The 25,893-nt window shown below is 48.6% G+C and overlaps 1 protein-coding gene across 6 annotated transcripts in view; it reads left to right on the top strand.

The window, feature by feature from the left end:
- The window catches only part of GATAD2A (GATA zinc finger domain containing 2A), a 268,346-nt gene that overhangs the window by 24,163 nt on the left and 218,290 nt on the right, over positions 1 to 25,893 (top strand). Inside the window, exon 2 of one of the 6 annotated variants that reach the window (XM_069215733.1) lies at positions 9,672 to 10,233. The exons of the other annotated variants lie outside the window; for them this stretch is intronic. The gene's annotated coding sequence lies outside the window, so the exon portion shown is untranslated. The remainder of the gene's footprint in view (positions 1 to 9,671; positions 10,234 to 25,893) is intronic. 6 annotated transcript variants of the gene reach the window in all.

The following is a 25,893-nucleotide window of genomic DNA, read 5'->3' as shown; positions in this document are numbered from 1 at the left end:
GCTGAGGGGCACTGACGGGTGGGGACACAGTGTCTGCTGAGGGGCACTGACGGGTGGGGACACAGTGTCTGCTGAGGGGCACTGACGGGTGGGGACACAGTGTCTGCTGAGGGGCACTGACGGGTGGGGACACAGTGTCTGCTGAGGGGCACTGACAGGTGGGACACAGTGTCTGCTGAGGAGTACTACCAGGAGGGGGCACACAGTGTCTGCTGTGGAGTACTGCCAGGTGGAGGGCACAGTGTCTGCTGAGGGGCACTGCCAGGAGGGGGGGGGCACACGGTCTGCTGAGGGGCACTGCCAGGTGGAGGGCACACTGTCTGCTATGAGGCACTGCCAGTAGGGGGGCACACGGTATCTGCTATGGGGCACTGGCAGGTGGGGGGCACACGGTATCTGCTATGGGGCACTGGCAGGTGGGGGGCACACGGTATCTGCTATGGGGCACTGGCAGGTGGGGACACACGGTATCTGCTATGGGGCACTGGCAGGTGGGGACACACGGTATCTGCTATGGGGCACTGGCAGGTGGGGGGCACACAGTGTCTGCTGAGGGGCACTGACGGGTGGGGACACAGTGTCTGCTGAGGGGCACTGACGGGTGGGGACACAGTGTCTGCTGAGGGGCACTGACAGGTGGGACACAGTGTCTGCTGAGGAGTACTACCAGGAGGGGGCACACAGTGTCTGCTGTGGAGTACTGCCAGGTGGAGGGCACAGTGTCTGCTGAGGGGCACTGCCAGGAGGGGGGGGGGCACACGGTCTGCTGAGGGGCACTGCCAGGTGGAGGGCACACTGTCTGCTATGAGGCACTGCCAGTAGGGGGGCATACGGTGTCTGCTGATGGGGCACTGGCAGCTGGAGGGCACACTGCTGATGGGGCACTGGCACGTGTGGGCACACAGTGTCTGCTGATGGGGCACTGGCACGGGTGGGCAGACAGTGCCTGCCGCAGGGCACTGACAGGTGGAGGGCACATGGTGGGTGCTGATGGGGCACTGGCACATGAGGGCGGACCTCTGCTAGGGGGCACTGGCAGGTGGGGGCACACAGTGTCTACTGAGGGGCACTGGCGGGTGTGGGCACATAGTGGAGCTGCCAGTTCACAGTGGTTGCATTTAGTGTTGGATTATTGAATCGATTTGATCGTATAGTGGTTACAAAGTTTCTTGGGTGCATGTGTAAGAACAGTTTTGGGGTATTGATCAGGCGTATGGAGGGTGAGTTGTACCACTTTGCGTGGCAGGATCTGCAGTTTAAAATGTAGCCCATGAGTTGTGGGCAGTAGGCTAGGTACTTGGAAGAGTATTGTCGAGTTTAAATTTCTGTATAGTCTGTGTCTGGTCTGGGAGGATTTCCTTGGTACTCAAGAAAGGCACTGGTTGCCTGTATTGCATGGCTCATCTTCCTGCCTATACATTGTTGCCTAGGAGATCTTTAAATTGTACTCACTGTTGCACCCCTAACTTGAGCTTTGTAGTTTATTCTTTATTGATTTGTAGTGGAGTTCTCTACTTTGCATTAGGGCGCATTGTAGGTCTCTCCTTTTTCCTGTAGGCTTGAGTACTGTCCTTTTGTGTGGCACAGTGGAATTCCCCCAGGCTCTGAATCTGAGCCCCCCCCGTCCTATTTTACACTGGTATTATCTCTGACTCTTTTACGATGGTCCTTTATTGATCTTATATTGTGCGGTAGGGAATCCTCTCCATATGCTGTGGTGAGTTGGCAGGTGACAGGTCTCTGTGTGAGCTTTCAACGCCTTCCCACTCAACTTTAGAGGGGTTTTCGAGCAGTGCTGTAGTAGAGGAAATCTACACTTGGATTTAGAGTAATGACAGACCTCTGTTCTGTGGTGTGCTGCTTCTTTTCCATGTAGGCATATCCGTCTGGACTGGCTCTATCTTTTGCTGTGGTACAGCGGGGGGCTCTAGTGTAGCAGAGGGTCTGTCTTGCAGAGGTGTGGATGATCTCTTGCCTTTGGTGCGTAGTTTTTCTCCATGACCTACAGAGCACAAGGTACGCCGCATTCTCTGTGGCAGAGGGTCTCTGATTCCTCCAGTCTTATGGTCTAGTGAATGTCCTCATCTTCTGTGCTGTTTTAGAGGGCACATGTTGACCCCTGGTACATTCTAAGGCTCTGGTGTGCATGAGTCGTTCTCTTGCGCTGTTGTTGACAGATGGTACTGCGTCCTGCTCTGTTGTGTGATGGTGAGGTGCAATTAGTTGAGGGTCCTTTAAGATGTGTTGTGCGGTGGCGGGTGCTTTGTCACTTGGTGACGTTGGATCCTGGCTTTTGGTGGTCATTCTGTGCTGCTGTGCAGTGGAGATCCCATGCTGGGGGCCCGGTAGGGTTTAGCTTTCTGTTCTATGGGGTAATAGAATGCACTGATGCAGTTGAGGATTCTGAGACCTGAATTGGTCAAGGGATATGCCTCGGGCAGGTTTCTTTTCTGAGTGGTGCAGAACTTGTGATCATACTGCCTTCGAGTGGCAGTCCCTGAGCTAGGGTCTGGTGGAGGGTTCTGCCTCCTGCAGTGTGGTGTTCTGTGCTCTAGTATAGTGGAGAAGTTGTTTTCCTGTCCTCTGGTGCAATGAAAGTTTCAGTGCCATACCGTTTTGTGTGGTAGAGGGTTCTGCAGTTGACCATTTTGTGGCCTGCTTACGTAAAGGGTAGTGGGAGATTCCTTTTCCTGGTGTGGTTTGAGGTTATGCTTGGTGAAAGATCGTCTGTGCTCTTTTCGTGTGGTGGAGCCCTCTCAGCTCCATTCTTTACTGTAGTCAAGGCACATATGGTCTGCTGTAGTGGTGTTTTTTGGGGTATGGTTGAGGATCTAGTGCAGCAGTGCCCTAGAGGGTTAAGTGTCGTCTTGTGGTTGGAGGTCCCTGGCCGGTGGTCTGCTGTGGAGGTGGGTTTGTAGTGCTGCTAACGCTATTCTACACAGGTGATTTCTGTATCCTGTGCACCCTGTGCGCCGATGTAATAGTTGTGTTTATATAGCGCTTACTAACCATGACGAGACGGTGAATTGCTTTTCGGCGAGCTGCGCTGTGGAAGCAAATGGTGGATTAGTGGTGAGTTAGTAGAGGGAAATCTAACTTATTATTGGGAGTGGTGGGCACGCTAGCCTGTTAGTTTTGGGAGGAGTAGAAATATGTTCTTTGTAGTACGGGCGAGGTCCTGTGCTTTTGTGCACTGGAACGTTCTTTTCCCCGATGCAGTGGAGATCCCTCTCCTGGGGTCTGGTGTAGTGGTAGGTTCTGCATCCTATACTGTTTGTTGTGTGCTGATGAATTTTCCATCCCGCGTTTGCTCGGTGTAGTGCATGTTCAGCTCCTTGCGGTGTTATGATGTGGTTTGTTGTAGGTTTCTGCCCCTGGTGTTTCATGGCGGAGGGTGTCATTCTCCTTGGGTATGGTTTGGAGGTTTCTGCGTCTTGTACTTTGCTGTAGTAGACAGACTGTGCAGTGGTGTGTTCTGCAGCCTCTCCTGTTGGACGCTGGTGGTTTCTGCATCCTACTTGTGTTCCCTGGTGTAGTGTATGGTTCTGTACCTTGTCGTGGTCTGATTTTTGTGGAGGGCTTGGCGTTGTCTTGCCCAGTGTAGCGAGGGAATTCTGCGGCCTGTATCCTGGTTTGGTCGAGGTAGCTGTGTAGTAGTGGGGGGCCTCTAGGCCGTATGCTCTGGTGTACTATTAAAGGGCCTGCCCAGTGGGTACCACGCCTGATCTGGCTGCGGGGTTTGCCCATGGTCTCTGTGCTGTCGTGTGTGTGGAGGAGTACAGCGGGGGCCTTTATAGTGGGCACCACGGTGCCCTCGAGCAGGCTGCCCTTGCTTTGTCTGGCAGTGGCTGTGCCCGGGGGCTGTGGGGCTCAGGATGTGGGGGAGGGCGGAGGGTGACTAAGGGAGATGATATTCATGTGTGTCTCCTGAGCCCAAGTCGTGGCTCTCTTCACCCGGCTGGCTGCCAGGCAGGATCATGTGTCAGAATAAGAGTCTCCCCTCCCCCTCTGCTGGCTTTTCTCTCCTAAGAGGTGCTTGTGCCCGAGATGGCAGCCCTCGGGCTGTCCTGCTGTGAGGGATACCTCGGGCGTCCTGCCTTCAGCCGTGGCTGTGCCGGAATGACCTGGACCCCACCTCCTGCCCCGCGGTTAGACCCCTCCCTAATCTAGGGGCCCTGTTTAGCTGCTTCTGGAACTGTTACCCCAGCCCACAGCTCATGGGGTTGCATTTTAAAACACGCGAGCGTAAGCATAAGGGGGCGTTGGGGGTGTTTGATTTAGCATCGCGCGGGTAGGTAAACCACTGCAGCCGTCGTCCTGAAACTTTGCCCTTTGGACTTGGAAGTCAACCTGCCCCTTTCTTGCCCATTATCTGTCGCTGGTTGTTTGTAACTAATATACGGGCAGTACAACCCGTTTGAGCCTGGATCCCAGAGCAAGGCCAGGCCCATCACAGTCATCCATCCCGTGGGGCGTGTTGAACACCTCCGAGCTAGTTTTCAGGCTGTACCACCGCTGAGGAGTTTCGCTTCGCATGGGCCACATTCTGCGATGAGATTTCCCCCCCCCCCCCCCCCCCCCCCCCTATTAAGGAGGATATCCCTCGGCAGAGCTGTATGATTGGAAATAGTTTCTTGATCTGAGACGTCTCAGTCCTGCTGCAAAATAGTGCATGTTCTAAGGTTGCCACCCGGTGACTGCCAGGTAACTAGGGGAGGAGGCCATTGCGATTCTCTGGAGGAAAATTAGAAGTCAGAAAGGTTGAGTGGGAGCGGGGTAGCTTGTGCGAGTCACTTGGGAGTTCCGATGCACAGTTTTTTTATAAAGTGGGTTGCCAGTTAAAAGCCTGCACGTTTGCAGAATGACATGATTGTAGAAGGAAGTGCTTTGCTGCTATTGCTGCGAATCGAAAGCTGGATTAGGAGGTCTTTGTGTGATTGTAGACATGCGCTGCTGCCATCATTTCTCATCAGAGCTGGGTAAGGAGGTTTGAGGATGTTGGAGAAGTGCTTTCGTCACTTCTCGTCAGAGTTGGATTAAGAGGTCTGTGTATGATCGTAGAACTGTTTGGCTGCCATGGCTGTTTATCAGGGCTGGATTGCGAGGTCTCTTGGTGATTTTAGAAGGAAGTGTTCTGCCATCGGTGATCTGAGCTAGAATAGGAGGTCTGTGTGTAATTGTAGGCATGCTCCATTCTCATCACTCTTGTCACAGCTGTTAGGTCTGTGCGTGACTGTATACATGCTCTGCACCTATTGCTCCTCATCATAGCGGATTAGGAGGTCTGTGTGTGATTATGGCAATGCTTTGCGGTCATTGCTCATCCTCAAAGATGTATTGGGAGGTTTGTAGAAGTGCTCTGCTTCCATCGTTCCTCATCAGAGCTGAATTGGTAGAGCAGTCTGTGGATGCTGAACTAGGGTCACTCTAGGCTTTACCTGTGTCCACCAACTTTCTCGTTCAGTTTTCTGTGCCCAGGCGCCTCACTAAATGATTTCTACAAATTTAATGGGTGAACACTTGATTTTTCTTTTGGCCATGGTGTGGTGGATCCATTCTTCAGTTAATCACTGCTCCTGATTTAAGCAATCTGACTGTACCCATTACACCATATAATGGTTTTCATGAAATTTTTCAAGCTTTTGTCAGGCACTGACTTTAGGTTTCTGTGTGGGAAGAGGCAAGGATCACGAAAACAGTTTTGTGCACAACAGCGGGATTAAGATTTGTCCTACACCGATTTTTCTTTTTTAAATTTTTTCTTTAGTTTTTTTTTTTCCCCTCTTCCTGGAAGTGACCTGCCAACATCTTAACGGTGTCATGATTGTACCCAGTGTGCGCCTTTGCAGGTCAAGGAGCAAGGACCTTTCTTTCTTCTGGACCTTTCTCTGTTAATTCTGCCTTACAGAAAGTGCTTTCCCTACAGGGGTAAGGCTGATGACGGTACAGAGGCAGATGTTGAGGCCGGCAACACATTGTGCATCGTTGGCCAAGCAGATGCTGGGACCGAGACAACCTAAGACCGGGATTTGTACCATGTCCTGTGGTCACTGATGCAGGCCTCTGTGGTGCACCCGAAAGAAGGCTCTGCCACAGCAAGCACACTACCCACACAGTTCTGGTGTAATAGTTACATCTGTTTTTATGTAGTCAATGAAACGGCTTTAAAATTGAGTCAGATGTTCTCAGGCAAAGTTTGGTATGAATAAGTATGTTTTCAGGTAGCTTTTGATATTACCAAGCTTCCATGGTGTAAATTCAAGAATAACAGATTAGCACAAGTGAATTTTCCTGGGGATTCCTTATGTAAGGTTTGTTGAACGTCGTGAAGATGAGTGGGTCTATTAAGTTGTGCAGTAGTCTAGTAAGCATGTTATCCAAGGGTCTATGGATGTCCTGCATGATGTGTGCTGCTCCAGGGTTCTTCACTACCTATGTTGGGAATCATTGAACACCTGTTAAGGTACAAAGTCCTGTTAGAGACTAACTGGCCTTGGAGGAGGTATGTTGTGTCTTGCATCGATGCTGGATTGCGAACTATTCCATATTTGTTCTTGTTCCCTATGCCTGAAGCATCCTGTAGCCTTCGCCTAGTTTATAGGCAACCCTATAGCTACTCTGAGCTATTGGGAGTTGCTCTAGCTGCTCTGAGCTGTTGTGCCTACCTCAGACTTGTGCATTGGTTACAATCCAAAATATTTCACCAGGTTGTTTTTATCCTTGGGACCGTAGACATGTGTAAGCCGTGGTCCCTGAATGAGGACCTTTTATTTTCACTGATAATTCATGATTTAGTCCTGATAGTTTAATAGTAACATGCAGTCTTGCAGATGGAGATGAGCTATAGGGGGGCTAATTACTATTAAGCTGGCCTTACCCATGTACATCTTACCACACCAATGCTGAAAAAGTAGCTTGGTGCTCTCCATTATTTGCAGCTGTTTTTCAGTGTGTGTGTTGCATATGGCTTTGTAGCTGCTGTTGGCGAAAACGTTACTTACATGCATTAATGCCTTATCTGGTGGCGACTGATCAGTCCCAGATTCCTTACCTTTTTTTCCCCAGGAGTCACGCTAGAGCTAAAAAAAAAAAAAACAATTCTGAGCACTCCCCCTGTGCACCGGTAAGTGGTGTTGATCGGCTCCACATGCCATTGACAGCTGTTCTGGAAGTGACATGCGCAGTGCCTATATAGGCGCCACCCTTGTGCACTGATATGAGTTTATTTTCATGACTTTCCACGCTGGGAGCGCAAAGCTACGAAGAACACTGGGGTTGAACCCTATGACTCTAGAATTTGCTCGCAAAGCAGGGAGGATGGTGGGGAGGTAAGTAATCTGCAGCTAGATAGTGTTACTCAAGTTAAGTAACTTCTTCATCTGCTAGACTTAAAGCGCCATATTTCATAACTTTGTATAGATAACCAAGCAGTACCCCCTTACAAAGCCAGTAGTGTATTGTGAATGTATGCAATGAGGCCCAGTTTGCTGCCTGACAGATGTCCAGGACTAGAACTCCGCATGCCAACTCAGTGGTGACCGCTTTTGCTGTAGTGGAATGACCTTGCAAACCCTCAGGGGGTTGCTTTTTGTCCAATGTGTTTCAGCTCTTACTGTACAGCATGATCCGCAGGACGTTTCAGCCATGTTCAGAGTGGCAGGGCCGCATGACAAGGGTCTACGACCCCACCCTGCCCTGTTTGTTGCAGTATCACATGATAGTGGTGTTGTCTGTGAATGCCTGCACTAGCCTTTCCTTGATGGAGGGTAAAAAGACTTCTAATGCCATTTTGATCTCTCGGAGCTCCAGTAAGTTGATGTGGAGTCAGGATTCCATTCCACTGCCGACCAGAGGCCTCTGATCTCCACCTCTCACAGTTGTTTGCCCCATTCCATGAGTGATTTATCTGTCACTATTGTCAGATCTGGTTGGGCAATGGAGAGGGGTCTGCTTCCAACCCACACACTATTCGTTAGCCACTACTGCAGGTCTTTTGCAGTTCCCGCCAAGGTCTGGACCATGTCAGAGAGACTCCTGTGATGCCCTGCCCAATTGAACTTCTGATCCCACTGCACAGCCCACGTTACCCAGCGGGCATAAATCGCAAGCAGAATGCTGGTGGCCCTAAGGCCAAGCAGCCTCAGTCACTCTCACCGAAATCCAGGATAGAGGATGAAGCACTGGTATCATAGCCTGAATATCCTGAACTCTGTTCGAGAGGATCAGTCTGAAACTGCACAACATCATAACAGCTCTGATGAATGGAAGTCAGGTGTGACTTGGGCACATTTATAGTGTCCTCTGCAAATGAAGGAAGTCTGCTGTAGGTGGTAGGTGAGCCGGCCTTCATCAGCCACTCATCAAGATAGTAGAAGACTAGCTCCCCCTGATCCCTGCAAATAGCTGCAGCCGTCGTCCTCGACTTGATGAACGCCTGAGCACAATGAACTGAAAGTGCTTGTGACCTACCATGAACCACAGGTAACATGTGTGAGCTAACAGGACGGGGATGTGAAAGTAAGCATCTTGCAAGTCCAAAGCTACCATCCAGTCTCCCTGGTCCAGGACAGACGGTACTTCAGCAAGTGTGAGAATTTAGAATTTCTTCTTGAGGAAGAAATTGAGAGGGCGCAGGTCTAGGCTAGAACGAAGTCCTCTGTCCCTTTTGGGCACAGAAAGTAGCGAGTCCCCGAGGTGGGTGCCATCTAAGGGCATGTCCATAAGCAATGCTTTGACCTCTCCTCAAAAGTAAGTCGTCCTCAGCCAGGTGTGGTGCTGTAAGGCCATTGACGATGACACTGCTCTGCCCAGCGAGTCAGTGGTGTGCAGTCCACATCGCTGCATCTCGTCAGCACAGCCTGACCCTCCTCCAGTAACGTTTGCAGCATCTGTGAAAACATATTCCACAGTGCATGGGAGTAACGGCCCGAAAAGTATTCAGTGTTCATGAACCAACCGCAGTGCCAGGTTGGAGGAAGAAAAAATTTCCTTTCCTACAGTGCCCAGCCTCTTGGATTCCCTGTCCAGTGGGGTGGTAGGGAGTGTGCCAAGGTTTACACAGGCAGTTGAGGCTTGGACCACCAGGCTCTCCGGGTTAGGGTGAGGGGTAAGGAAACTGTGGTCCCTGGGGGGGCGACCGTGATGGCCAGCCTCCCCGAGTCCACACCCATAGGAATAGAGCTCGGGATCTGACCTGGAAGACATGGCTCCAGTCTGTGTGAAAAGCAGGCATCTGACGATTCCCCCCTGGCTCTGTGTTTGAGTCGGGGATTAGAATTGAGATAACATTGACGGGAGTGTCTGCATCAGGATTGGTGGCGTGGAAGATCGAGGTGCTGTGGATGGCGCTGGTCTGGATCCATCAGTGGGTCCAAGGGGCACAACTGGTGACATGGCCGGAGTGCCTGGCGGGGAACCAGTAGGGTCTCCTTGTAAACCTACTGGTGGGCTGGAGGTAATGGGCTGCCCAGATATGAGGTGCTTGGCCTCATAACACTGTGGGAGTTGGGAGGAAGGCACTGCGGGTCCCAGAAACTCTGGGAGGCGCACAGGTGCTGTATCAACTGCAGAGCAAGGCCTCATAATACAACATTACCTCATCTCGTCGGATAACTTAGACAGATAGGGTGAAGTCAAAGCCCTCTTTTGTTTTCTTACTTCTCTTCTTGCAGGTGGACTTGCAGGAGTGTCCTGACTACGTTGAATGTGACGATCATCTTGTACTCTGCTACTGATCTCAGGACCTTCCTCAACCCTTATGGAAACCAATGCAGCGTTGCGTGTTGAGATGCCAGGACCTTGAGGTTTTATTGTGCGGCAGTTGACATGGGCCTTAATGCAGTGGTCGCACTTGAGGTACCAAAGACAAACAAGGCGAGGGTCCGTTAATGTTATTTGTTGGTGACCGGCACAGTCGGGCTTGAAGCCAGACTTTCCAGATGACACTCATGCCACACCAGGAGAAAAACTTTTCAACACTGCTTTGCAAAAGCTTTTTAAAAAAAAATCAGTTTAAAAAGTGACTGAAGAGGAAGCTCTTCACAGATCTGCGCTAACTGGCATGGAAAGGAAAGAACTGACTACTGCGCACTGGGGTGCTGCCTATATAGGCACTTTGCACGTCTCCTCCGTCGTGGTCTACACCACGTGCAACCGATCAACGTCCCCTATCGGCACACAGGGGTACTGCTTACAAACGTCCAGATCCAGTCTGATGCCTGGGAAAACTCAAAGGTAAGGAATCTGCTGCTAGGTGTCTATCACATATAAAATCTAGTTTTGCATTATTTGGATTTGCCTGCCAAACGAATACCTTTGGTAAAGAGGAACTCTGCTGTCATGGTAAAGAGGAACTCTGGTGTCAGAACTTGACTTTTAGCCTATTTAATTGTCCCTGGTTGCATTTGGAGAAGCACGTCCTGGTTGTGAAGGCCACATTCTTTCATAAGTTATATTCTTCTGTAGATTGTAAACTATTAGACGCTTAATTAATCAAAAAGATAACTGGGCGCAAACCTTGTAAGGCTACAATAGGGAGAGGTTTCTTGTCTTCTTGCAAACTTGTGCTTGATTTAGTATGAGTAAAGTCTGTCTTGTATTGCGTTACTACAATTGTCATCTAAAGTGCAGCATTTTGGCTGCTTGTCATGGAAATATGATGAATTCCTTTTGAATATTGGCTTACTCTTCTGGACCTCAGACCTACTATAATGCTACTTTAGACCTCGTGCAAGGGTTTACTGCAGTTGTTCACACGCACACGTCTGAGTGTCCTTGTGGGTCTCCTCCCCCTGAACTGGCTCTCCCTAAAAAAACAGAGGCAAATGTTTTGAAGGATCTGCCGTTGGGTTACCAGTTCGAACTGTGTTCATGACACAGACCTGCACCAAAATAAATTGGTGTTTAGTTTGGCAGCATGAATGGTTTTGAGGAGTTAGTTAAAAGCACATTAGGTTTAATTCCACTACGGTAACCTTTGCAATGGATCAGGTCGTAGAGTATGTTTCCCTGTTGAAATGTTCAGCCGTGATCCATCTTTAATGCCCAAAGTGTTCTGTGGTATACTGCAAACCTCCGGTTCTGTGACCCTGTTGCAGGCCATCGGAAGCCTACTTGTGGCAGGCTATTGCGTGGTGCTGTGCTTAATTAAATCCACTCAATACATCCATGTCCATTCTCATTCTCCCCGTAGCACTTTTAAAGCCTTACCTTCTGGGCCGCTGCTCCCTATTGTTTCTCTACCTGGGTTTAAATCTTTTCACCTGAAGATTGTGATCTCGTCCTTTGCTGCATTGTGAACTCTATGCAAGTGGACTCTCTGCTCCAAATAGAGCTGTAAATTTGGGTGGCCTAGGAGAGGCTGTGTTGGTTCTTTGACTTCTCTCTGGTAGGCCTTAGGTTTAATCGAGTTTACGGGCATCCATTCTAGCAGTACTCTTCTGGCTCTGAATTCAGATTAGCATGGCTCCAAAAAAATAAGGCAATAAGAACCTCGCTATGCAAGGTACTACCCGATTTTCAATTGTCTGTGATAAAGGCATCTTGCCGGACCCATTACAGTAACCATTACAGGCATTTAGGAGGCAAGACCGAAGGCCCAAGCCCTTCAATCGCACAAACCGAGGCATGGCTTGGGAGCCTATCAAACATATAATCATAAACAGTGCTGCAGGTTTAATTTACTTTTTTTTCTGCCTCTTCTTTGGACATCTTGTTTGGGGTCAAGGGCAACAAGTTTTTATGTTTACTTTGTCCTTGGGACAAGTAGGCCCAACCCCCTGCAGCACAAGCCCTTTGGCTGCCTGATTACAGAGAGTGGACCTCTCTGCATTTGAGGTAATGTGTTTCCAAAAGACAATGCTGTTCGAACTTGTATTTATGGTTCATTATTTGAAAGCCTTCATTATTAGGGTGAGTGCTGTAAATAAATGCTTTAAGGTCACACTTCACTACTAACGTTGGTTCCAGTACAAAAAAAAAAAAACGTGTATACACATGTTTGAAAAGTTTAGGCTATGAGGCTAAGTATAATGCTCCCAGAATGCTCTCTGATTATATGCAAATGAAGTGTCATTTAGTAAAATGTGTTGATGCATGCTAGTATTTCCCAAAAATATTTCTAATGGAAAATCAGTGTAACCATTTTCAACACGATTATGGGAAGCATGAAAATAAACAAACATTGACAAAGCCAACTGATCTGACTTATTTTTATAAGTCTTTTAGTTTCATCAATGCGTGTCTTGTTTTGACATGGCTTTTGTAACACTTTATTGTTGTGGGAGCTACCAGGCCCTCAACATTGTAACAAACACTGGCAAACCCCCCCCCAAAAAAAGTTTTGAACTCTAAAAGCACACCAGCAGCATAACAAAGGCCCCGCAGCCGCCCTCCAGGGGGCCCCTTCAGCACAGCACCTGCCCTGAGTGAGTCTGGAGAGGGGGCTCCTCCATGTTCTTTACAAAGGGGCACCCTCCAGTTTCGTTACGTCACTGATTGCCACTGTAGTTCCTGACACTGAACAAAACTACTTTGTGTGGCAATATGCTCCTTGTGGAAGAGCAGAATGTGATCACTCACAGTAAAGCCGGCCGAAAGAGACAGAAATAGAAGTTTAATAAAAACAAAATGTCTTTGTTAACACCAGACCTAATTAGGGACCAAGACCCACATGTAGGTAGCTTTTTGCATGTCGCAAACAGCGACTTTCGCTGTTTACGACATGCAAAAAGCACATTGCGATGCACAAACCCAGTTTTGCGATTCGGTAACCTGGTTACAGAATCGCAAAACGGGTTTGCAATTCGCAATTAGTAAGGGGTGTTCCCTTCCTAATTGCGACTCGCAGTGCAATGTAGGATTGTTTTGTGACCGCGGGCGCAAACCAATCGCAGTTTGCACCCATTTCAAATGGGTGCAAACACTTTCGCAAAAGGGAAGGGATCCCCATGGGACCCCTTCCCCATTGTGAATGTCACTGTAAACATTTTTGCAGAGCAGGCAGTGGTCCTGTGGACCACTGCCTGCTCTGAAAAAATGAAACAAAAACGTTTCATTTGTAATTTTTCATTTTTGTTATGCATATCGTTTTCCTTTGAGGAAAACGGGCTTCAATACAAAAAAAAAAAACTGCTTTATTGAAAAGCAGTCACAGACATGGTGGTCTGCTGTCTGCAGCAGGCCACCATCCCTGTGAGGGCCGCCATTCGCGAGGGGGTCGCAAATTGCGACCCACCTCATGATTATTCATGAGATGGGCATTTGCGAAGCCCTTGCGAATCACAGATGGTGTCAGGGACACCATCCTACATTCGGATTTGCGACTCGCAATTTGCAGGTCGCAAATCTGAACCTACCTACATGTGGCCCCAAATTCTTAAAGAAAGTCACAAAAGTGCACCCATGGTATATGTCATACCCCTATAAAATATTTGTGAACTGTATTTTAGCATGGGTAAATACGATGTGTAGATTTGCTCATGTAAAAATCTATTGAGCATTTGCAAGTTCATTTTCCCTCCAGCCACTTTCTTCCCAACCCTGGAAGAAGTTCTAATTCTGCCATTGTCAGGAGTAAATGTCCAACCTTTCTTATTATGGGAAAATATTAGAGAGAAGCTGGTAAAAATCTTTAAAACATGCAGGTTAGTAGGTTTGCAGACTCAAAGGCATTCCAGCCCTAGAACTATTGCTTACTGCTTCCTCCAGCCCCAGTATGTAGATCTGCAGAAAGGTGGCAAAATAAGGAAATTGCTACAGTAGGGATTGAAACTGCAATTATTCAAGCCCTACTATGGTAGTAGCCCTGGCATAATCAGAGAGGCTATTATCAGAGCACTTACATAATGAGATTGCTGCCATAATTTGTCGCCACACTACATGGCACCAAAGGGACAAGTAGATCTTTTTACAGGACAAGTAGATTTGAGAAGCAACCTGTCCACTGGACAAGTAGATATTTTAATAAATTCCACACCCCTGACTGACAGTTTGCACAATCTCACGGTTGTAGATGAGGGTCTAGTGAGCCGAACATAGTGCTATCTGTAGGGATGCTGTTCAGGCCCTCATCACTCCTTAGTCACAAAAGCAGGTAGCCCACATTTATAGAGCCACAATCACCCCCTGAAAGCTTGAAGGACAGCTGCATGTATTTGGAAAAAGGAGTTAGGAAGAGTATACAGTATTACTTGTGTCCCATTGACAGTGCATAGGGAACCATATAGACTTTTTGAGATGTAATGAGTTTAAATATCATGTTTCTGCCAGAGGCTTTTTGCTTCCAAACAGTTCCCGAAAGCACGAGGTGGACCCATGAAAGCCCCCAGTTTTTTAATTTTTTGATAAATAGGATGTTGCAAAGGTTCCCAAGTTCTCCATCACTTAGGGCTTTTGCCTCTATGTGCTTTGGTGGTCTATGAACCAGGTTGTGTGTCTTCCTGCGTACCTTTTGAGATTTGTTGTATCTGCCCTGTTGGTGTCTTGCACTGATTAGCTGCTTGAAACAACCACCATCTTTTTGACGTTTCTGTTGACCCGTTTCCTTGGTGATACTCTCCATCACAGATTCTTTGTAGTGTTAAAACACAGGTGGATGCTGTCTTCGCTAGTGAGTCCCTCCCTGACGTGTATTAAACAAGCACCCTGAAGCACCTGTGTGTGTAGATTCACTTTGAAACGCCTAAAAATGTGTGGTGGTTAATGGGTATGCCTTCTGTATTTGTCATTTACCTGCAGCTACCGTGGGAGTGTGTGTTTCGTCTTCGTTTGCATTGTTCGTGTTCCAAACTGATGCATTCTGTTCACGTAGGTATGGCAGACAGTTGGTGCCATCGAACTGTGCTTTGCAGCCTACTTAAGCATCAGTACCAGTTGAACTGTTCGTGCTTTCCTGATTTGGTGCTCTTTTCAGTTGTAGGTGGCCGTTGAATCTCCTGGATCTCAAGCTTGGTTATGCTTTAGTCCAAAGCATGCTTCCAGTAATGCATGCAGCAGTTCGTACAAGGTTAGGTCATGCAGGCCACACAAACTGCAGCTTCGTGTCATACAAACATGTCTGGCTCTCTCTGGTTCTCCATATGAATGTGTGGCATCAAAATACTTAATTTTCTTAATGCTGTGTATTCGCCTTCTTAGAGTGTGCTAGACACCACTTGCTATAAACCTTGCAGCTTGCTTTTGAAGGGAGTGCACAGCATTTTAAACTTGCTGGAGATTCCATAAGGGAATATGCAGTTTATGGAGCAGTTACTTCCAGTTGATCTATAGCAGTCTCGGCTGCTGACAACCACTTGACTGACTTGTGTTTTATCTTGTACTAGTCACCTTCTCTATTACCTAACCTCCCTGACAACTGGCAGATTTGTGTCATCAAACTCTGTCATGGTGTGGACAAATTGCCTATTGTTTGTGCCCATTATCCATGTCTCCGCAACTGTTTTGGGAGTGTGGACACCCGACTTTCAGCAAGTCCCTATTTGTGTGCTTTTCAACATTTGAATCTTGAAATCCCTGGCGATTTCTGTGTGTGACTTCCCCATGCTCCCCTCTCCTTCTGGCTTCAGCCAGCACTGGACTTTAATGAGTTGTTATGAATCCTAGTATTCTGTTGTGTTAAAGATCGAATAGCCGCGAGAGCCTGTGTAGCGATGGTACTTTCTTACAAGACCTTTCTTTGTACAAGAGTGGGTTGTATTAGAAACCAGGACATAGCCTTATCTGTAAACCTTCAAAGCAGCAGCATGCAAACGTAAGACGCTGGGTTGCCAACTCAATGGCATGGCCACTTGATGAGATCTCCTACAGGACTTACACATACGGCTTTTCGCTAGGAAAGACTTACAGGTAGTATGAGCAACCTCTGTTGTTAGGAAAGCCTTTTCTATTCAGTTTTCACCTATTCTCAAGATGACATTTTCTCTTAACTGTGACCCTAGCTAGCACTCCTTTTAATACTGCATTGTGAACAGTTGGTTATTAATGAGCCTTCCAGTATGAAACCATGCATCAGTGAGATGTTCTCTATCACCATGTGAGAGCTTAAATACGTCTGATGATGTAAAATACTTAGCCCCCCCTGGAGAGGGGAGGATTACTGCTTCAATAACCTGCATAGCACAGCTGTACAGGTGCCAATAAATTGTGTATCGGAGCTGCTCCACCACTGTTGACGCTATATCAACTATAGGTTTATGATAAAACACCTTAAATGTATTATCTGAAGACCAATCTGCCGCTGCCATGATATCCTCCAATCGAGAACCAGCTCCAAGGGATTTAGAGGCCGTAGCCCCTCAAACTGAGTGAGCACCAAAAACAGAAGTGTCTATACCAGTCCCCCAAAAGCCACTTAACCGATCTAGCTAAAGTAGCTGCTGATACTGAACCATATGGTTTCTGCAGAGAAATCTACAGTTGACCTATATCCCTGCAACACCCTTGCTTACAACTTTCAAACATTGTACAACACACAACTTCTGATTATAGGGAAAAGCAGGATAGGAAATACATCTAGTTGCAGTTTTCGTATGCCTAGAAATTGTAAATGAAATTCCAGAAGGAGTAATGATTCTACCTGTCAAATCCAGCGCTCGCACATCCGAGACACGTCTACATGAGACCAGGCATAAAAGGACCGTAAGTTTGGCCGATAAATGCCTAAGGGATAAATTGTCATTACACGGCCAAGACCTGATAAAATGTAGAACAACATCTACATCCCACAGAACTGAATATCGTGCTTGAGGAGGCTTAACCATCCGAATACCCCGAACGATCTTGGAAATCAAAGGATGTTCCCCAACAGGTCTACCGTCCACGTGTGGATGACCCGCTGAGATTGCTGATCTGAAATTAATAGTTCTGTAGGCGAGGCCATTTTTTTCTAATTCTTAGAGAAAGTTAGCAATCATGGAAATCTGGGCCCCCAAGGGATCAATACTCCTTTCACTGCACCAACCCACCCATCTCTTCCAGTCCTGAAGGAACGCATCTGAGTCCATCGCTAAAGGATCTGGCCTCCAGCTGAAAAACCATGGAAGTTGGGAATTGAGGTGTGATGCAAAGAGATCTATTGAACAGGGACCCCCATCTCTCCATAAGGTTCTGAAAAAACGATTGGTGAAGTTTCCAATCGCTGCCATCCCTCAGAAAACAAGAGTTCCAATCCGCCACTACATTGGAGCGACCCGGAATGTACTCTCATTACATGAATTTGATTCTGCAGGCAATAATGCCAAAAAAAAATTGGCAATCCGCCAGCATGCGAGATCTGGTCCCGCCCAGTCAATTTATATATCTCACGGCTGAGATGTTGTCCATCCGCAACAGAATGCAATAACTGGCTTTGGCGAGAGCGAGCGAATAGCAAAGGCCCCCACTAGCAACTCCAAACAGTTGATGTGAAGGCTCAATTCCTCCAAGGACCACTGTCACCCCGTCTCCGTTGAGCCCCAACGAGCTCCCCGACCCCACTGGCTGGCATCTTATTCTATCACCTCCTCCAGCGAGGATGCAAAAATGGCCCTGCCATTCCATGCCTCCATATGATCCAGCCACCATGCAATCTCCATCCTGGCTTCTTCAGACAACGGAATCTGTTCCGAATATGCCAGACTTTTGAGGAGATGCAGGATCTTTAGGCACTGAAGAGCTTGATAATGTAAGGGGCCTGGAAAGACCGCCTGAATTGAGGAAGCAAGAAGCCCCGCCAGTCAGGCCAAAACCTGTAATGATCTAGTCGGAGAGGCGATGGCTTTCCGTAACTCTTTTCTGATCGAGATCCGTTTTGGCAACGGTAACTTTAGCTGGGCCTGAACCGTATCCACCTGAAAACCTAAGAATTCTATACACTGCAAGGGGGATGTCACTGACTTATTGCTGTTGATCAAGAAACCCAGATCCTGGGGGATTTGAATCGCCCAGGCCAGATGAAGTAAGGCTAAGTCCTTGGTTTGGGCCATAATTAGCATGTCGTCGAGGTAAATAATGAGGCGAACACCTCTTCCTCGAAGAAATTGTGCTACAGGATGTAGCAGCTTAGTGAAACACCAAGGGGCTGAAGACAGACCAAAGGGGAGAACCCTGAATTCGTACCATTGGTGTCTTCAAAGAAATTGAAGAAAACATTGATGGGGACAGAAAATTGGTACGTTAGTTATGCATCCTTGAGGTCGAAACGCACTAACCAGTCTCCTCCTTGTAGCAGATCTCGTAATAAATGGATACTTTCCATCTTGAAATGGTGATACACTATCCAAGAATTGAAATCTTTAAAATGTAATACTAGGCGAAACCTCCTCTTTTCTTTTGAAAATTATGTTGACAAAACCATTTGGATGTGGTTCTGAGCGGACTATGGCTTGTTTGCGCAGAAGTTCTTCGACCTCTGTGTCTATAAAAGAACTCTCTTTTTGGGGAAAAAAGGAGAGGCAGAGGAGGGTCACTTTGAAACAGGGTGGAATAAAATTCCAGTCTGTAACCCTGCACTGTTTGCAGAAACCAAGGGTCTTGTGTAATGTGATCCCAAGCTTGGATATGACTCTCCATCCTCCATCTCCCCCCCCCCCCCCCCCCCCCCCCCCCAACAGTTATTTCTGTAAAGGGAATAATTCTCACCTGAAGCGGAAGGGTCTGTACTGTGTTCAGCTACTTTTCCTCTATAACCACGACCTCTGCCTCTTCTGGCCCTGGAGGGATAGAATACTGAGGAGGACTGATAGTAGCCTTTGCCTCTATGGGTGTAGTTGGGGGAGGTCTGCTGAAAGCCTCGGCCTGACACTTGAACCCAATAGCGTCCGGACCATCTGTTTCATCAAAGTCTAGGCCTTGTCTAGAGCTGCATATTTACCCAGGTCCTTAATTAACCTGTTCCCAAAAAGTAGTTCATTAGCTAGAGATCCTGGCTCAGTAGGAGCAAGTTCTGCTAATTTGGGGTCAATGCGCCTAAGAAATTACTTTTGTTGTTCTGTGGACATAGCACAATTCGTGTTTCCAAGAAGACAGGTGGTTCTTTAAGCCCATTCAAGAACGGCCTTCTGGTCCAAATGTGTACCGGTCTCTTTGACTTGGACCGCCAATTCCAGAATCTTAGTAATGAGGCCCGAAAGATCCAACATCTTGTCCTGGCAACCCTTGCAGGCACGATCAACCCTTTCTTGGGGTCTTTTGTAAACTTCAAGAAGGTAGCCACACTGGGGTCTAGTTCAGGGGTATCAGCTACCCTCCCAAGAAGGGAGGGACATGGACATTCCGAGCGCACATCTTTATCAAAACTTCTGCGCAATCTGTCTTGCTCATAGTGGGCCTCTTCCACACATGGCACCAGGGGTGAATAATGTTTTCAGGGTCAAATAACAAATTCTTCTGCGTCCCCACCTCCTCCAGGAAATGAGATTTACATTTGCGCTTACTGGGTTTTGTGAGTTCAGAGAACTCTGACTCAGAGTGCGAATCAGAAGATTGTAACAGTTCTTTACGAGAACCTGATGGAGGTGGAAATACATCCAAAACTGGTGTTAACCCAGGACCATATTCTTGATCTTTGAGGACTGAGGTTGCCATCTGGGAAAGGATGTCCGCTGAGGATATGGATCCTAAGGAGACTCTGGGGTTCATACCGCCCTCTTCAGACTGAGGTTCTCTTATCCTAGACCCAGAGGGTACATGATGGCCTAAGGCCTGTACCAATCTTTTCTCCATCTGATCTTGGAAGGGTTCCTCCACTTCTTCCTGGTAATATTCATCCTCCTTAGCAAACTAAGCCATGGCAGGATGCACAGGAGTTCAAAGGGGGGAGGAAACCCCTACAGGTCAATAAAAGAAGAGTCTGCTGTCTTAAATGTCACTGAGACAGTCTCAAAAAAGGCCCAATATTTGAGTGGAGGGAGCATCTGCATAAACCTCAGAGGCAAAGCCTTGTACGTTTTTATACCCCATTGGGCGTTCCAGGGGCAGGAAAAAACTCAGGAGTCCCTTTGCGTGAGGCACATGACGTAAATCTGATTGAAAATCGGAGTCTCAGCTTGTGCGCACGCGTGAGGGAACTAAACCGTAGAAATAGAGAGCAGACAGCTCTCTCAGCAGCGCTCATCAGGTCTCTGAGGGAGACCCGTGATCTCCAAAGCTTTAAGTCGCTGGCCCGCCGCGTGCAAATAAATACAGGGAAAAAAATCCTTTGATCGCGCGGGAGACACCGGGTCTAAAAATAGCTTTGCCGTGTGATTGGAGAAGAGGAAACACCCTCCAATTGCGCGGGTGGCTGAATTCAAACAGGGCAGGACCGCAAAGCGTGTCCCTAGAAGAAGCCCTAAACAAGAGAGCCGCTCGGTCCCGCTCCACGGGCCAAATAACATATAACAACATCAACAATAATCAAGAAATAGAATAAGGAGAAAAGAGACTTATTTTAGGCTGCACAGCAGCAAAGAAAGAGGAAGGACTTTTGTTATGGTGACTCTTATACTGGGAGTAAGCCTGGGATTGGTCAGGCCGGACTACAGGTGTTCTTGGGATATGTCGTTTTGATTTTCTGTAAGTTTAATTGGCTGCTGTTTTAATTGACAGTAAAGAAAGAGAAGCATAATCCAAAGCCTCCTGTTCCGACATAGAATGGACTAACAGCTTAGCTCCCTTCGAGAGCATGCATAGTGCAGTGCTTGGTACGGCGAAACAGAAGAGCCATGAACATATCAGGGTACATCAGCCTTGGGTCAGCATAAGCAGTCAGCCCTCCAGGTGTAGGGATAGCATCGGTGGGTAGTGTTAGAGGAGCTTTTGGGTACCATGCGGAAGGTGTGGGATGGTGGGAGGCAGTGATGGAGAAGTAGTGGAGGGTTCAGTCAAACAGTTGTAACGCTGAGTCCTGGTGGGTTAAAGCAGGTAAATTCTATGTGCGTGAAATAGAGAACCAGCGGGCGCCACGTGGCTTGGAATTTGGCCTTTGTCTGATTGAGGCTTTGGGAGAGGTGTTCCATCGCCATAACATGCCAGAGGCGAGTAGCACGAGTTTTCAATTCCGCCTTGGAAGCAGTGGGTCTGTTGAAACTCAACTCTAAACTTTCTTTGTGCTCTGGTGGTCCTAGAAGTCGGCAAACACCATCTTCCCAACGGTGTCCAGGGGTGGCTGCATCAATGGGGGCACTCCAGACAGCTGTCACTCTACAATCCAATTTCACGAAACACTAGGAAAAAAAAGAATAGACGGCCCGCCCGTTTTAATGTAGATTTCATTCGAGATCCCTGAAGGCAGCGCAGCCCTTTTGCATATTCGTGTGTTCTTTGGAGCGGGTACTGAATTCGGAGATGCCGCCTGACTCTTGACAGTCCGAGACATCACTGGTAATCTTTACGCACCTCATCCAGCTCCCCCGAAGTGGAGTCTCTTCCGTGGAGAGCCTGCCCGCTACCGAGAGGAGGGCTTGTGAGGGAGTGGGGTACGCTCTGCTAGGGGGCAAGGGGAGAGTCTGGTGTGGGGGAGCCGGATGTGACGGGAGGGGTCTATGCTGCGGCGGTGACTGGGCTGGTAATGGGCGCACCTTAGCAGTAGTGGGGGGGGGGGTGCTGTAATGGTGTAGCTTGGTAATGTGGCAGCTGGGAGTGACATCGGGTGTCTCTGCTGTTGAAGGGTAGCCTGCTAGGGAGGGATCGCTCTCGGCTGCAGTGAAACAGCCGGAAGTGATGGAGTGGCAGCGGGTGGAGTTGTGATAAAGTAGTGTGGTAGTAAGCGAGGTGTCTCGACTGCCGTAAGGTAGTCTCGTGGTGAGTGACGAGTCTGCTCCTCAGAGACCAGTTGAGGTGTCTTGGCTGCGGTAGTGTAAACTGGTAGTGAGGGACGATTCTCTACCGTGGCGCGACAGAGAACGGTAGTGCTTCAGAGAGACAGCAGAGTGCCATGAGCGGTCTGTGGTGGTGCGGGAGTGACCACAGGTGTCTGCTGTACCAAGGTAGTTTGATGATGAGTAAGTACTCAGTCCCCTCTGTTGAGACAGCAGGAAGTGTTAGAAGTGTCTGCAAGGATGGAGTAGCGAGTCCCTACAGTTGGCACAACAGGAAGTGTCATAGAGGCATCTGCAGGGATGGGGTAGTGAGTCCCACCGTTGAGACACAATAGGAAGTGACAAAAGTGTCTACAAAGATGGAGCAGTGAGCCCCTACTATTGAGACCGCAGGAAGTGACAGGTGTCTGCAGGGATGGAGCAGTGAGCCCCTACTGTTGAGACCGCCGGAAGTGTCGGAGAGTTGTCTGCAGGGATGGGGTAGTGAGTCCCTACTGTTGAGACAGTAGGAAGTGGCAGGTCTGTGTCTGCAGGGATGGGGGAGTGAGCCCCCTACTGTTTAAGCAGGGGGGGGTCTCTGTTATGGAGTGGGCAGGTATCGAGTCCCTATTGTTGAGATAGCCGGGAAGGAGGGTTCACGGGTCCGGGAAGAGACGTGGGGTCGGGCTTTGCATCTCGTTTCCCTGCCCCCACCCTCCCCACAGCACCAGCTGCCCTTGCGTGTCCTCGGGGTGCCGCAGCAGCTGCGGGGTGCCCTGCACACCTCTCCCTTCCCCCACCCCGTGTCCTGGGCGCATTGTTACTTCCTGGACCGGAGGTCTGAGGCTTCTCTTTCAGGAAGTGCCCTGGCCTTGGGGGGGCGGGGACGCTGCAGCCCATGAAAGGGGGTGTGGGGGGGGGGGGTGTAGTCTGCGTTTCAGTCCATGCACGTGGAGCTCAGGGCCTGGGCAAGGAGTGCTGCTAGTTCGTGCTGGACACACCAGTGTATAGCGCTTGAGAAAAAAGATGGTGATATAGCCTTTCATCCTTCAGAGGTCGCTGAATTGAGTAGAGCTGGGACATTCACAGCACCACTGTGCGCTTCCAGAGGTGAAGTGGCTTGGTCAGCCGCATATGTGACTGCCTCTGCGGGGCTTGCCTCGTCTCTGACCCTCTTGGTCTGTCGGTCCAGGCTCTCTGGGGCCACCACTGATGGCTGCTTTAGGGAGTTCGGTGTCTCCTGCCCCCCACCTTTCACTCATGCGCACAGCCTGCAAGTCACGTGGGGAGTCAGTATTTCCTGGAATGGGCCGTGCTTTCAGTCCTGTGGTCAGCTCCTGGAGGGATGAAATGGCCGCATCCCTAGGAGGTGCCTCGAGATGCCCAGCTGCCGGGGGTCACTCAGGCTTTGCATCTTGCCTCCCCTCCAGCTGGCTCGCAGGAGCAGCTTGTTTGGGTACACGGCAACTGAGTCAAACCCAAGCCCCGACTCCCCTCGCCTGACCAGGCTGTAGCTGCGTGGTGGGAAAAGCTGGTCGCCTTCCAGATCTGGAACAAAAGAAACGCGCCAGCGCGCACTGTAACATCTTGGGTGTGACCCTCAGTTATGTGGCAGTTACTGAGCACGAGTCGTGTGGGTGTGCTCTGGAGCTCCCAGGAGTGTGTTCGGAATTTTCTCTGTTTTCTAGTGTGTCGGTAAATAAATCGGGGTGGGCCTGAGACTGGGGACAAAATGCAAGACGGAGCTGGGTGGAATGGGTTTAAAAGGGCGTTATTCTCCCCAGCAGGACTCTGCAACTAGAAGTCTGGTTTTCTTTCTAGCGCCAACACATAGCGACAGCCTTACTAATGTATCGGGAACACTGGGCCGCCGCGCAGTTCATTTCCCCTCAGGTTTTGATGTGCGAGGCGGTGTGAAGCCAACAGATGTAAATTCTACGCTCCCTCTCCTCCCTGGCAGTGCCTCACACTCTGAAGCCCTGTACATTTCTCGGTTCATTCTGGCAAGCGGTTGAAGGCATGTGCTTAGAAGCCGGTTCGTGTTGCCTCGTAGTGTTCCCCATCGCAGAACCAGTAAAAGGCATCGCCAGTGCCTGCCGGTGTAAACCCTGCTCTGTGCCAAGCAGGGCCTCGTGTGTCCATGTCCCTATGGCTGCCTGCGCATTGGGCGTGGAGTCGCAGTGACTCACTGTCACATGCCAGACATCTCGGCTCGTGGCATGAGTCCCCCTCTTTTAGAGGCCAGTCTAATAATTTGTGCCACGCGATGCCGCGGGTATTTTCTTGTTGCCGGGCAGGTGAAGGGCGTGGGATTCTAGGTGGCCAGTGCGAGGGGAACTCTTTCCAAGTTGTGGGGACTAGTAGAAGGGCTAGGTGGAAATTCTTGGGATGCCAAGACCGTAGGTGTTTATATAAGACGTACAATTTATTTAAAATTGAGCATGTGCAGATTTCCGGTAGCATTTGGCATTGTACAAAGCATTGTTGCATCTATCCTGCATTACTTATCATTTGTGAGCCGAGCTATAAAGATGCCCTGCTGTACGGGGTGGTGACCTCGCACAACCTTAGGGGACAGGTGCAGGGCGAAGGCTGTAAGGAGGAAATTGTGTGGAAAGTTCTGGGCTTCCAATGTCTGTGATCAGTAGCCATGAGTGGTTCATATCAAGTCTTCATATTTTTGGTCCGTGCAGTGCTGTATCCTAGATCTTTGGCTCTGCACATATTCCTTGTAAATGTAGTGTCAATCAAGGTTTTTGGGAACAAGATTGCAAGTACCCATCTTAGTTATTCTCAGCGAGTAGAGTGGACAGTGGCCTCCATTCCTGGACCACTCATCTGATGCCCATGGCTAGTGGTGTGTCTACAGTCCCACACCCTTACGCGGTATTTCAGGACATGGGCTCACAACACAAACCCATTTGGGGAAATATTGTATTCAACAGCAGCAGACATCCTTTTCTCAGACACACGTCATAGTCTTCTCACGTAGATCTGCTTTTGAGAGGTAAGGGTACATCACATATCTTGTAGAGCAATTTCTCCTGCATCCCCTAATATACATCACCTGAAACAATGCTGTACGTTGGGAATTTCAGTCCACTCCTTTGTTTTCAATATGTTCAGTCACTGGAAACCTGAAGTTCTCTGTGTATGCTAGGCGTACACCAAGTCCTACAATTGCCCAATCCGCATCTATTTCCTCTACTGGGAACCCCCTTTTAGGAGTATTGTATTACATCAGTTCTTGATCTGCTCTGGGAGTTTGAGTTGTGCAGAGAGAGACTGATATTTTTCCCGTCTGTCATTACGCTACAGGTAGTTGATATTTCAGTTCATCTCATAAATGACTGTAGCAGCTTATCTCTGCTGTATCATAATGCAGTCCGGGTTATATACATGAAATGGCTAGAACCAGTTTTTTGTTGTTTTGTTTACAGAAGTCGATTTAAGCCGTGAGGGTTTGTTGCTGAGATGCTATGGTTAGGAATGAAAGCCAGGTTGAATTTATTTGTCAATCAGTCAGTATGGCTGTGTTTTGTTGGAGTAGCAAGCCTTGCTTTTTGCCTCTGTTGGGTTAGCTTTTATAGTATTATAATTAGTCATAGTACCAAGCCTCACCGGAAGCGGGACTAAAGGGCCCGCCCTATCCGGGCATTCAGGTCACCAGGTAAAATGTATATTCTTTCGGAAATGCTACTAACCATTCTTCTAACCCGGCCTTGTAATCCAGGTTGTTTGGAGACTGGTGCACATTAATGTAATTCGTGGTGAAATGTGAGCTTCATTTGCTACAAGACGATTGTAAACTAGTGCTCGTGGACATTTTATCCTCTCTACAGTACGTGGTAGTTGAGTTCCTGTAAATATTGATACTTCCCACAGGCAGAACCTGCAGCTTTAGACCCTTCTTTCTGTCTCCCCTGCGTGATCTCATGCTGTGTTACCCTCTGGCTAGAGATTTGGTTATGGCGCTTATAGAAATATTTTCAGAACAGGGGGGGAATCTTCTGTTCCTCCTTTGCAGCAAGAGAATAGTTCGTTAGGAAACACTGACCTCTGATGTGTAACATTCTGACAGCAAAAGGACTTTCTCGCAACTTTTACAAGAGTGTTTGTAAAACAGTAGTTAGTGGTCCCT

This window comes from Pleurodeles waltl, chromosome 12 (assembly GCF_031143425.1).
Source record: "Pleurodeles waltl isolate 20211129_DDA chromosome 12, aPleWal1.hap1.20221129, whole genome shotgun sequence".
NCBI lineage: Eukaryota > Metazoa > Chordata > Amphibia > Caudata > Salamandridae > Pleurodeles > Pleurodeles waltl.
This window is presented reverse-complemented; position numbering and strand designations above follow the sequence as displayed.